The following is a 13,349-nucleotide window of genomic DNA, read 5'->3' as shown; positions in this document are numbered from 1 at the left end:
TTGGATGGTTGGAGATTGATTTTTGCTTTTGATTGTGACTGTGCCCTGATATTTTTCCCTCTTGAAGGAAGTTTTTTAGTGAAGCCCACAGTTAAGAGACTTTGANNTTTNANGTACTTTGTATTTTAAAAGATACTGGATATTTTAAAGGGATTGAACTTTTAATATGTAAAGATGGGACTTTTAAAGTTCCATACCCTCATTCCTGCCCAGGAGAAAGTTACAAGGTCCAACTCTCTTCCCTACCAGGGCAATGTCCTTGGGTCTACACTACAGAATTCTTTCATTCTATAAGCCTTTTAAAATGAACGTGTAGACACAAAGTTGAAAGGGAGCCTTTTAACAAACAAACAAACTGATGAGTCTCTCGGCCAATTTTGCTATCTGTGGGACCTGAGAATAACTTCACATTTCACAAGGAAACCCTATGTACTTAGAAAGCCCTCAAGAGGGCTGAAACATAGCTCAGTTGGGAAGGTATTGCTTCATTAGCACGACTACCCTACTTTAATATCCATAACCCATAAAAATGCCAGGTATAGAGGGACCCTAGCATTTCCAGCCTGGAGAGAGGCTGACAGAAGGATCCTGTAGCCTGCTGGCCAGTCTAACCTAGTTAATGAGCTTCAGGTCCCTTCAAAGGTGGTGCCCGAGAATGCTATCTGGATTCTCTAGCGCGCGCACACACACACACACACACACACACACACACACACACACACACGTGCACTGTACATACAAGCATGTACACCTACACACATCTGCATACACAAAAATGCACAGATAAACAGACACAAATGCATTGAGAAAAGAACACTCGTGGCACTGAGAAACTGAGTGTTCAAAAGTGCAGTCACTTTGAACAAAGGACAGACATGCAGGCCTACAGCATCCTTTGAGATCATCAGAAATAGCCCAGGTTCCAGCTTTTACTAGAGCCCCTTTGAAGCTTTATGGACCCAGCCTGGGTGGTGTCTTTCCAAAAGGCTCTAGTGTTTTCTTATGGAGCCATAGATATAAAATATAACTATGAGGGAAGTGCTTGGTTATTTAAAAAAATATGAGTGTTGGACTATTTCCAGAGTACGTGCACTACTTAGGAAAGAATTACCCTGTTTTTGTCTAAAGAGATCTTGGCCACAGCTTCGGTTAGGACATGTTTTAATTGTCTCACCCATGCACGGAATCTGCCCATTCTTAGCCCAGTTTTTCTGTTTCGGGTTTAGGGGAAGAGATGCCAGGCAGGAGAAGAGAAGGAGATATGGTTCCTTTTTAGGGTAGAAGAGGAGGGACTGCAAGACCAGGAAGTAGCCTGAGCCATGCCAAGCCTGGAGAAACGCTGGGAGCCACCAGGACAGCCAGGGCAGGAGTCCGCGTCAGACTAATGCCACGGGGTAGTTCAGGTGAGAAGTACTCCCACAGCCTTGGGTAACTGGACACTTGGTCCCCAGTTGATGGTGCTGGGGAAGTTTAGGAGGTGTGGCCTTGCTAGGGGAAACAAGCCACTGAGGGCAGGGCAGGCTTTAACCCTCAAGTCACTTCTGGCTTAGCTTCCCAGCTTTGTGTAGGGAATTTGTTTCGACCACTGTAGCTGCTGCCTGCTTGACAATGCTGTTCCATTATTATGGACTATAATCTGCAACTATAAGACAAAATTAAACTCTCTCTTTCTTAACTTGCTTTTTTGGTAATTAATTAGTCAATTTTTAATCACAGCAACAGAAAAGTAACTAATTCAAGCCCTCTCTTGTCTTGTCCAATACTAAACACTGCAAGGCAGGTAGGGTATAGTGTATTAAGACAGTGGTTCTCAACCTGTGGGTTGTGACCCCAAATGACCCATTCTCAGTGTTTGAATATCAGCTATCCTGCATACCAGAGAGTTATAATTTATAACAGCAGCAGAATTACAGTTATGAAGTTGCCATGAAAATGATTTTATGGCTGGGGAGGAAGGTTGGGAACCACAGTATAAAGACTTTAATAGAAGAGCTAAAACTCTGGAACTGATAGAGGGAAACACTTCAGGATACCAGCAGAGGCAATATCAACCTTGTAACATAGTAACAGACAGTATATACACTGAAAGGAAGTAACCAAGTCAATGAAGACACACTCACCAAGTGATGCTATTTTCTATATGTCACATCCAACAAAGTTTCTCCCTGAACCTGGAGCAGATGGATTCAGCTAGGTTGGGAATCCAATGGGCTTCAGGGATTGACCTGTCTGTCTCCTAACTTCAGCACAGGGTTACAGGTATGGCACTGGGTCTGGTTTTCACATAGGTGTTAAGGATCAAACTTGGGGCTCCATGCTTATGTAGCAACCACTTTATAGACCAGATCATCCATCATCCCTCTAGCATCAGGGCAAGCTTTTCCTGTAATGGAACATGGTGATGGCTGGCTTCTGAGAATGGGTTTTTGCTTTCCCAGCCAGTGTGTGTGGCAGCGATGGTTTCTCGGGCACACACCTCGTAAGCAAGCTCTTCCTGAAGAAGGATGTGGAAGGGATGAGGAGACCACAGGAGGCAGCTGAACAAGAAGTTCAGTATGGTTTAAGATCTCCCCAAATGCACATTTATCATTGCAGGCTCTTGGGGTTTTTCTATGGCCACTGTGACCTTAGAAGCTACATACCAGTCACACTCAGACCTTGGTCTGTCCTAGGTCTCAGGGGGGCATAGGCTGGAATGGGCTAAATGTCCCCACATCAGTGAAGGCCATACATACGCCAGTGGGTGAAGTAGGACAAGGGCTCAGCAAGCTACTGATCTGGGCTGTCTGTGCTTGAGGAATACCTGAGACTGCCTTTCACACTGCCCTGTGCTTTTTCCTTTGCTGAAATCATTACGTAAATGTTAAAAGGAAACATCAAGTGCTCCATTTCATTACTGGGATAGGGCAGGGAGAGAGAAGGGCCTCTTTGGTACAATGCAGTTTATAAGACAGTCATTTCCTAACCGGAGGGATTGGTTACCTATGAAACCAGTGTCTGGCAATTCACTTGCTGACTGAAATAATGAAAGCAGAGCAATCAGAGCCACTCTGAAGTAACCCTCTTGTCCTCTGTCCTGCGCTTTCCTAATTCTGATAAACGAGGAAAAAGTTTCAGAACTTTACCATTTAGTTGGAATGTAAGGGAGGCCCTGGAATCTGGAGAGTGTCGGAGAAACGCTCTGGTGCACAGATGCCTGCGTATCTGGTGGATAACACAGGTTTATCCACCATTCACATGCCACTAAGGCCCAGTGCAGACCAATGGTCCCCCAACTACACTTACTGATTTTATTTCAGAAGAAAACACAGGAATTTTTTTTTGAAGTTTCACAGTAGCAAGAAATAGATTAGCCAACAGCATCTTTTCAGATTGTACCCGTGGCTTAAGATGCACGGATTTCAAACTTCACTCTAGGTTAATCTTCCAACTTCCTTTCTGTATGCATATGCATGTACACGCATAGAACATACTTCAATATGACTGTGGTATTCCATACCATTTTAACAAAAAACAAGGCTAAGCCTGGTTAAGGTAATTGAAGAAGGAACACAAATTTAAAAACTAAATACCCTTCTGTGCAGATGACTATTCAGTCCAATTGCAAATAAGTTGCTGAATGTTCTTTTCTGAATCACCCTAATTCAATGTACAGTACAACATGTACTGCCTGGGAAGAGATTCAAATCATAAATGCTATAGGGAAATATCTAATAACTTGGAATAGCTTTTCAAGTGGCTAATAAGCTCTAAAAGGCTGCAAAAAATGTTAAATCTGGTAATGCATGAGTTCTGGGCTCCAAGTGGAGCCCACTGCGCTGTCTGTGGCTGGGTCTCTAGGGCTGGCATACAGCATTACTCTTTTGATGCCAATGACAGGGCTCTCTTCCCGCAGACTGTGGTCAGCAAGGAGAAGGCTGCCGGCCACACTCATAACAGCTGATTCAATCTGTGATTTCTGCCTCTCCTGCCAATGGTGGGGCCAGGTTTGCCGGTATTTGTGTTGGTGTGCAAGAGGCTGGAGTGGAGCCATCTGTCCTGTGTCAGATTCCATATGGTTGCAGCAAGCTCTGGGAGAGACGTCCACAGAGCCAGGCACCGGATCAGAATAAAGAGGTGCTAATGGTGTGCAGTTGGGAAGGCAAAGGGAACTGTCGGGAACTTGGTGGAAAAAGAAGCTTGAGGTGAATTAAGAGAGCAGCAGAGAAAGGAAAATGCATTGAGAAAAAAGACAAATATTGATGTTGGTTTAAAGGTCAAAGAGTAATAATAACAGAAAGGGTCTTCCACGGTGCCAGGCTTGACAGCAGGTTCCTTTTAGCTCCGTTAATAAAGTTCACACCCTTAGTTCCTAGGCTACTCTTCTGGGTCATCGGCTTTCCCTCTGGTTATGCCCACCCCATTCCAACAGACCTTTGTTCTCTAGGCCCTACACGGCTCCAAGTTCCACCCACTGTACACAGGCAGGTTTTCCTTGTGTGTCAGATCTCTTTCTGAGGCCAGGTTCTCCACTTTTTCACTTAAGAAGCCTAAGTCCACACCTACAGGTTCTTACGAAAGACACTTTGCAACTAGAACACACTCTGCAATAGTTCAAATGCTACTGTTCAAATGTGTATATTACACATCCAAAATATGTATGCTATACATACATTTGCATATAGCATGCATAGACATGTATGTGCATATAGTTGTACACTATTCCTATGTATATATACCTTGCTAGGATTTGGAAGAATTTCAAATCCTATTATCAGAAATGTTTCTTGTGTTAAACGGTAAGTACTGTCTGCTGACGCCTGGCAATTCATTTTCATGGGCTGATCTTAAACAACATTAAAGGGTCAGATGGTACAGAATCAACAAACTAACAAATAAACAAAACCCAGCTGGAATAGACACCCAGATTTTTCTTTGTGAGCCCTCCAGAAAATCCTAGGTATTGATTTGTCTTTACTTAATTTCATTTTCTCTGCTGTTTATGGAAATTCCACTCATTCTTTATGCTGGCTTTAGATGACTTTATAGTCAGAAAGAGACTGAAAGAGGGTGGAATTTTAAAAAAAAAACAAAAAAAAAAAACAAAGAGTGGAGGGGAGGGAGAATACCCCTCCACTGTCACATTACAGGCATGCAAAGGCTTGCTCTCCTCTCTCTACCTGGGTACTCAGAAGGTGTGTGGTGAACAGGAAGAGGGTTGTAGAGGAATGTTGCAGGAGGTACAAGATATGATCATGGCTGTGCTAGATGCTCAGAAGATGATCAAGCTCAAAAGAAAAAGTAATCCAAGCTGGGCAGTGGTGGCACATGCCTTTAATCCCAGCACCTGGGAGGCAGAGGCAGGTGGATTTGTGAGTTCGAGGCCAGCCTGGTCTACAGAGTGAGTTCCAGGACAGCCAGGGCTACACAGAGAAACCCTGTCTCGAAACAAACAGAAAGAAAGAAAGAAAGAAAGAAAGAAAGAAAGAAAGAAAGAAAGAAAGAAAGAAAGTAAGTAATCCAGTGTACTAATGTGACCTCTGTTATATACCAAGAGAACGCATTCTGAGACAGGACCTTCAGAGGGCAGCCTCTTGCTGAATGAGGTTCCAGAGTCTCAATGGTTAGCATAAGTAGTGATGGGCAGGCATGTCAGGAAGTGTCTGCTCAGTCACAAATGCGGCATCTGCATCACACATCTTTCCCTGTCCGGGCTCAGGAGTCATCATGCAAGAGGCGGTAGAAATACAATAAGAGCCAGAAGTCAGGGAGAAGCAGATAAAAGCCTGGACATGACGGAACAGCTACATTCATGATCTCCCAGCAGCTGTGCATGCCCACAGAGGAAGACTTTCTAGCTGGGAGCAGGGAGGGGGTGGTCCCTACCCCTGACTGAGGAGCAGTAGATGGTTGGTGGGCTCTGGGAAGGGAGTATTTCACAGTACAACCTCTGGAAGGTTGTCTGTGCTCCATGAGTATATGGGCAGCACAGATTGGAATTAGTAGGTTATGAAGAAGAAGGAGGAGGAGGATGAGGAGAAGGAAGAAGAGGGGAAGAAGACGAGAAGAGGAGCAAGAACAAGAGGAGGAAGAGGAGGGAAGAGGGGAGGGAGAGGAGGGAAGGGGAGAAAGAGGAGAAGAGAGGAGGAGGTAGGGGTAGCTCTGGAAGGAGATGGTAGAGGAGTAGAAATGAAAATTATCAAACTACATAGTGTACATGTATGAAGTTCTTGAAAAAAAATCAATAAAAATACTATATTAAAAACTTAGTCGAGAGGGATAGAGTTACTAAAACAAGCGTCCACGCATGTTCCCTTGTGAGAATGTGGAAAATGTTAGCTAAAGAATAAAAAAAAAAGACCTTTTTCTTTTGAGTCAATCTTTTCTCCTGTCTTGAGTCTGGTCTGAACCCGTGTCTCTGCATGATTACTAATTTCCAGTTGTGTCCTGAACATTATCGATGATCCATTCACTGATCTGCATCAGTGCTGTTCAATACAAAGGAGCCACACATGTCATCTGCATTTTCCAGCAGTCATGGGAAGAGTGAAAAGAAATAGATGGATATTCCATTTTAACAGCATACTGTAGGATGGGAGCTAGAGTTCAGGGGTACAGAACTGAACAGGCATAGGCTTGGTCCCTAACAACTACACAACAAACATCCGCACACTATAAAAAGCAAAACAGAACAAACACATCAGGGTCAGTGAAATGCCCCAGCAACAAAATAGGCTTGCCACCCACACCTGACAGTCCAAGTTCCATTCCTGGAACCCAGAGTGGAAGGAGAGGGAGAACCAACTCCCCAGAGTTGTTTCCCTTACCTCCACGCATGCATAGTGACATATGTGCTCTGCCTAACAATAAACGACTATTTACAAAATAATAACAAAATGTGCATGCTTTCCCCCAATGTACTTAAAATAACAATTATTTTGGATGACTACAGTCAACAAAAACCCATCTTAAATTATTAAATTATCTTAAAATCTTTGCAATCTTAAGCCATTGATATTTATAATCTCAAATTTCAATTCGTAATCTTCCTTTGAAATCTGCCATTTTATGTTCACATATTTTATATGCCCAGCAAATTTCACCTTGGACCTGCTACTGGCTATCACACTGAGCGGCATGTCTCTAAAGTAACATGCTATAGTCCTGGACTTCCAGCTTAGCAGGCAGCACACATGACTCTGATAATACTCTAAGCACAGGTTGAGGTGCCTTTAGCACTACCTGAGGAAGTCTGTTCTCTCTCTCTCTCTCTCTCTCTCTCTCTCTCTCTCTCTCTCTCTCTCTCTGTGTGTGTGTGTGTGTGTGTGTGTATTTTAACCTCCTTAATTTCCAGTTGCCATGATCAGTCTGAGTATCTGTGGGAGCTCAGCAGCAGCCTGCCATTCTTCTAGCTGGGCCTCTGTTATGGTCTGAATCTGAGTAGCTCCTCTTACTTTCTTGTTTTGAATGCTTGCTCCCAAGGGGAGGCTATGGAACCTTTAGGAGGTAGAGCTTGGCTACTAAAAGTGAGTCTTTGAAGGCCATGGCCTAGACCCTGCTACCAGCATTCTCATGGCTACCTGCTCTGTAGTCACACAGACAGCGCCACCACAGATGTCAGCTGCTAACATGAGCTGAGCTGTAATGCCATACTTCCTACATGAGCTACAGAGCTCGCAAGCCCTCTGAGACCATGAGCCACAGCAACTGTGAGTCCTCCTTAGCAACTGTGAGTCCTCCTTACAAATGTTCCTGTTGGATGCGCTGTCACAGCCATCACAGTGAACTAAAGCAGTGTCCATGTAGTGACAAACTGTCACAGTTGGAAATTTAACATGTTGCCCCTCTGGTCTCCTATGCACAGCCTCTGCTCCCATTTCTGTCTGTAGTCTAGCTTTCAAACAGTTGCTTTTTGTGTTTTCTCCAGAGTTCTCTGTTATCTGTCACTCCATCATTATACAATGGGAACCCTGTTGACTGGCAGCCTTTAAATCCCTAGTGCTCCACAGACATGCCATGGGCCTGCTGTGGGGGAGGGGCTGCAGACTAAGTAAATGTTTTTGTTTTTTGCACATAATTTAAAAAATTAGACATTAAAGTAACTTGCAAACATTGATTGGGAAACATGATTCTTGATGCTATTATTATTATTGCTATTATTATTAAAGACCTTTATTAACAGGTGTTTGCAGTTCGTTGACTTTTTTGAAAGAAAATCAAATTGTAAACTTTATTACAAATTAAAGCTGAAGTTCTTAAAAATCTCAACTTGACCAGATATGAAACAATTTAAAACACGTTTGTCATTACCAAAAAGAGACATCTTTAGGTAAAAATAATAAAAGTGCCATCCTGCATAGATAATGCAGATAGTTCTAATGTAATCTGGTCAGCAGGTAAAAAGCAAGCACTTAAGGTCTTCAGCTCCAACCTTTGTTCACTTCTTATTGCTGGAACTTCATATTCACTTCTTCTTGCTGGATAACCAAACCGGATGATGGTAGAGATGGTAAGCTGGCATTTACTCAGCTCTGCCCTGCTCAGCTTCGGGAGCAAATTCTCAGCTGGTGGATCTGCTGCTTTTGTGCCTTTGCCACCTTGTGGTTTAGGGCTCTCTGGGCGTCTGTCCGTAATTGAAGACGCTGAGATAACTGACACTAGGTTGGCTGCTGACCTTGGGTCTCATCCCCTGGATTCTCTTTGTCCTCTTCATTGCCGTCCTCTCTAGGCTGTCTTCGGCGAGGAGGGCCCCTGCGGAATCGTGGTCTGTGACCCCATACATATTCTGTCTCGCTCCTGCATCCTGGTTGTCAGTCGGCACGCCCCATCATTTCTCCTTTCAGGGGGCTTGGAATACTGTGGTCTCCGCATGTAGTAAGGTGGGACCTTCGCCTGCATGCGGTAGGGCCGGCGTTGTTTGGCTTGGCCTTCGGAAGTGCTTTCCGATCCCTCGTCCTTTTCCCCACTCTCACTATTCTGGTAATTTTGCTGGTAATTGCGTGGAGGATCCCTACGACACGGATAGCGCCTATAATGGTTACGGTCTGCTGTGTATTTACTGCCTTGAACTGGAACTCTACCAGGGCCTGTAACATTTGCTGCCTCCGCACCCCTTTCTCCTTCAACATCAAACTCCACAGTCTCTCCATCTCCTATACAGCGAAGGTACTTCCTGGGGTTATTCTTTATGGCAGTCTGGTGTACAAATACGTCTTCCTTGGTGTCATTCCTGTTGATGAAATGTTCCTTACATTGGACCACTTTACTGTTTACTGTTTACAAAATCTTTTTTGCGATGATCTTGTTTCAGGCGGCGGCGGGTACTGCTGATGTGAGGCCCCCCGGGCTGCCACTACCTGAGCAACTGCCTATGGAGCCGGGCTTGGTGTTGGCAGTGCTGAAGGCTGCGGCTGGGGGGTGGGTTGGGGAGTGGGCAGCTGCTGGGTCTCTGCCTTGCTGCTCAAGGTTGCAGTGATGGTGACTGGGGCCAGCGGAGGCAGTGGGGCTCTCAGGGCTCTCTGGGATCTGCCCTCTGTTCCTGCTATCGATCAAACTGATTTTTGATCTTTTTTTTAATATCATTTTTATTGGATATTTTCCTTATTTATATTTCAAATGTTATCCCCTTTCCCAGTTTCCCTCTCTCCCAGAAATACCCTATCACATCCTCCCTCCTCCTGCTTCTATGAGGGTGTTCCTCCACCACCCACCCACCCACTCCCACCTCCTCACCCTCGATTCCCCTACACTGGTGCATCTATCAATCCTTCATAGGATCAAGGACCTCTCCTCCCACTGATGCCTGACAAGGCCATCCTCTGCTACATATGCAGCTGGAGCCATGTGTACTCCTTGGTTGATGGCTTAGTCCCTGGGAACTCTGGGGTGCATGGTTGGTTGATATTATTGTTCTTCCTAAGGGGTTGCAAACCCCTTCAACTCCTTCAGTCCTTCTCCTCACTCCTCCATTGGGGACCCTGCACTCAGTCCAATGGTTGGCTTTGAGCATCAGCATCTGTATTTGTCAGGTTCTGGCAAGGTCTCTCAGGAGACAGCTGTATTAGGCTCCTTTCAGCATGTACTTCTTGGCATCTACAATAGTGTCTGGGTTTGGTAACAGTATATGGGATGAATCCCCAGGTGGGATAGTCTCTGGGTGGTCTTTCCTGCTCAACACCTTCTCTCCATATTTGTTCCCGATTCTTGATTCTTGAAGGTTTTTTACTCTTGAGCCTATCCTGACCTCTCTGTGTCCTGAATGGGCTCCTTACTCCATTTTCTGCATATTCGTCCATGGAGTAGGATGCTCTTGGTTTCAGGTAGAATGACTGATGCCTGTTTGATCACTGAGTTAATTGTGTTTTGTTTTTCTGAGCCAGGCTTTCTCTGTGCAGCCCTGGCTGTCCTGGAACTTACTCTGTAGACCAGGCTAGCTTTTAACTCAGAGATCTGCCTGCCTCTGCTTCCCTAGTGCTGAGATTAAAGGCGTGTGCCACTACTGCCTGCCCTGATAATTAAGTTTTTAAGGTTGCCAAATCTTCCTTCTTTGGCCCTGTAACTGAATGAGGGACAGATGGGCTTAAAGTATGGTCGGCAATCCTCAAAATATACAACTGGAAGGACTTACTTAGTTCACAATTCCGGGTCCCTAAGTATGATGGTTTGTATATGCATGGCACAGGGAGTGGCATTATTAGAAGGTGTGGCCTTGTTGGAGTAGGTGTGTCACTGTGGGCTCAACTCAGGGCAGAAAGGGTGTCAGAGGGGTAACATCACAGGATGTGTCGTCCTAGCATCCTGGCTGTTGGGAGCCAGTATTCTGCTAGCAGCCTTCAGATGAAGACATAAAATTCTCAGCCTCTCCTGCACCATGCCTGCCTGGATGCTGCCATGTTCCAACCTTGATAATAATGGACTAAACCTCTGAGCCTGTAAATCAGCCCCAATTAAAGGTTGTCTTTTATAAGAGTTGCCTTGGTCATGGTGTCTGTTCACAGCAGTAAAGACCTAACTAAGACACTAAGACTTCAAGTAGCTAGTCAACACACACCACAATCAAGTGCAGCAAGAATGAATACACCCAAGCTGCTTGACCTTGCCTGTGTTTGTTTGTTTGTTTGTTTTTGGACTCTTGTAAAGTTCAGGATCCAGTCCATGAAATGGGACTGCCCACATTCAGGATGGATACTCCTAGCTCCATTAAGACAATTCTCACCCCACAAAGATATGCCCTCCGGACAACCTACCCTAAGTCATTTTGCAATGGAAGACCTTTTCTTAGTGATTCTAGGATGGGGGTAAGTTGACATTTGAAACTATCCACCGTGCAGACTTTCCGAATGAGTCCTCCTTTAAAGCCTTTAGCATGAAAACAGGCTTTCAATCTTAATTTTGAAGGAGCACACAAAAGCAACAGAAGGAATGTTACTTGCTTGCATAAGCACACACTAAGAGCTTAACAAAAAAGCTGTAACGAACAAAGTGACTATGGCTCAGCGGGTAAGGGTGCCTGTGCCAAACCTGACAAGCCTAGTTAGTCACCCTGGGCCCAGGAGCTGAAAAGATATTAATTCCTGAAAGTTGTCCTTTGACCTCCATACATGTGCCACGGAGTATGTGTACACACCCACACACACGTGCATGTGTTCCCACACCCACATGTGTGAACACACACATTTAATAAAAATCCAAATACAAACCAAATCAAACCATTTTTACTAAGCAAAGGAGGTTGGTACAAAAGACAAAAACTTTGTAAGGCTCCTGAATCAGGCAAGTGGTACGCACAGAGCTTTACAGACCGAAAAGACTCCACATCAAAATCAAAGTCTAGTTAGCAAAGGTACATGTGCCTTGCTAACATGATGGGCAGGGTGATGAAGTGAAAACTATTTGTTCAACTCAGGGCAAAAAGGGAGGCAGTGGGGTAATATCACACGCTGCATCAGTCACCGAGTGAGCAGTACCATGTTCTGTTCCACTGAAGCTACTAGAAAGAAAACCGTGGAACTGGTGAACAGACTTTGCACATTTCATCCCAGCTGCGACTTCCAGACTTTACACCAGGGCACATGGGAGAGAAGTTCAGATGGCTTCCAAGCAACAAATGGACAGGGAAACAGATCGAGCATAGTCATTAGCCTCTGTGGTAATTAGTGACACTTCAGACACTAAAATTCTAACACTATGTCCTTTTCCTCCATGGCAAGTGATTAAGGGGAACCAGTCGAAAGTGTGTGCCCATGGCAACCTTTTCTCTGTGAGATGTTGTCAGTCATGACCTGGAGGCTGCCCTCCTGCCTTCTATTAGTGTTCTGGCTTAGCCAAGTTCAGGACAGTTCCATCTTATGGTGCTTCAGTTAGTTACAAACCTTGCATGCAGAAATGATGCCTTAAGATTACAGTGGGGCTGAAAATTTTCCATCGCCTCCACCACGTCACAGTGCCATGCACCACATTTGTACCATTGCTCACAGAAACAAACCTACTGTGCTGTCATGTTATTATTAGTTGAGAGGAGTGGGATATGTGTGTGCAGATATACCTGTGGTGTACTTGCCCATGTGTGCTCACCTGGAGGTCAGAGGTCAATGTTGGGTATCTCCCTCTATCGCTTCATTGTATTTTATTTTGAAACAATGTGTCTAGGTAAACCTAGAGTTTACTAACTGGCTAGACTGGGTCCAGCCAGCTTTGGGTATCTGCCTTTCTCTACACATCCAACCCTCTAGCTCTAGGGTTACACATACACAGACGTTCTCACCTTTGTATGACTGCTAATGACCCAGACTCAGGCCCTGAGGATTGCACTCTACCCACCGAGCCATTGCCCTGGCCCCATTGCAGTACATTACATGCTCCTGAAAACAGGAATTAGTGATAATAGCTTACTGGTTCATGTCTTCACTATGCTGTGGTTGTTATGGTCATTTTAGAATATGCTCCTGTTTAAGAGAATTGTCCACTCTACAGAAGTCTTTGTTAGAATAGCACCAACCTACCCATCTTGGGTCTACTGATTATATGATTGGGTTTTTTTTTTTTTAATGCTTAAAGTAATTTACTATTTTGTTCATGTTCTAGGGAACAATGAAGTATAACATATCTGCAGTTAGCCTACTTGTGCAGTAAACATTACATTGTCCAGATAGGTACTTCTCGGAATGTAACTCCACTGTCAAACAACATGACTATTTGAGCAAGCAAGCAAAAAAAACAAACAAACAAAAACAAAACAAAACCGACCACTGGCACAGGTAGAATGTGGCCTAGGCTGGCTCTGTGGTATTACCTGTGTATCGCTATCCCCTCACCTGAGCTGTTGCTACCCATCATTCTGGTGGGTCCAAGCCACAGAATATAGGACTTAC

General features: G+C 44.6%; 1 protein-coding gene and 1 pseudogene across 1 annotated transcript in view; both read right to left on the bottom strand.

Annotated features, from left to right (window-relative positions):
• Adamts17 (ADAM metallopeptidase with thrombospondin type 1 motif 17) overlaps positions 1-13,349 on the bottom strand; it is a 308,973-nt gene that overhangs the window by 51,708 nt on the left and 243,916 nt on the right. The gene's annotated exons all lie outside the window — the stretch shown is intronic.
• LOC110328651 lies at positions 8,501-13,311 on the bottom strand (annotated as a pseudogene).

Source organism: Mus pahari, chromosome 1 (assembly GCF_900095145.1).
Source record: "Mus pahari chromosome 1, PAHARI_EIJ_v1.1, whole genome shotgun sequence".
Classification (NCBI taxonomy): Eukaryota; Metazoa; Chordata; class Mammalia; order Rodentia; family Muridae; genus Mus; species Mus pahari.
The sequence above is the reverse complement of the archived record's forward strand: the minus strand, read 5'-3'. Positions and strand labels throughout refer to the sequence as shown.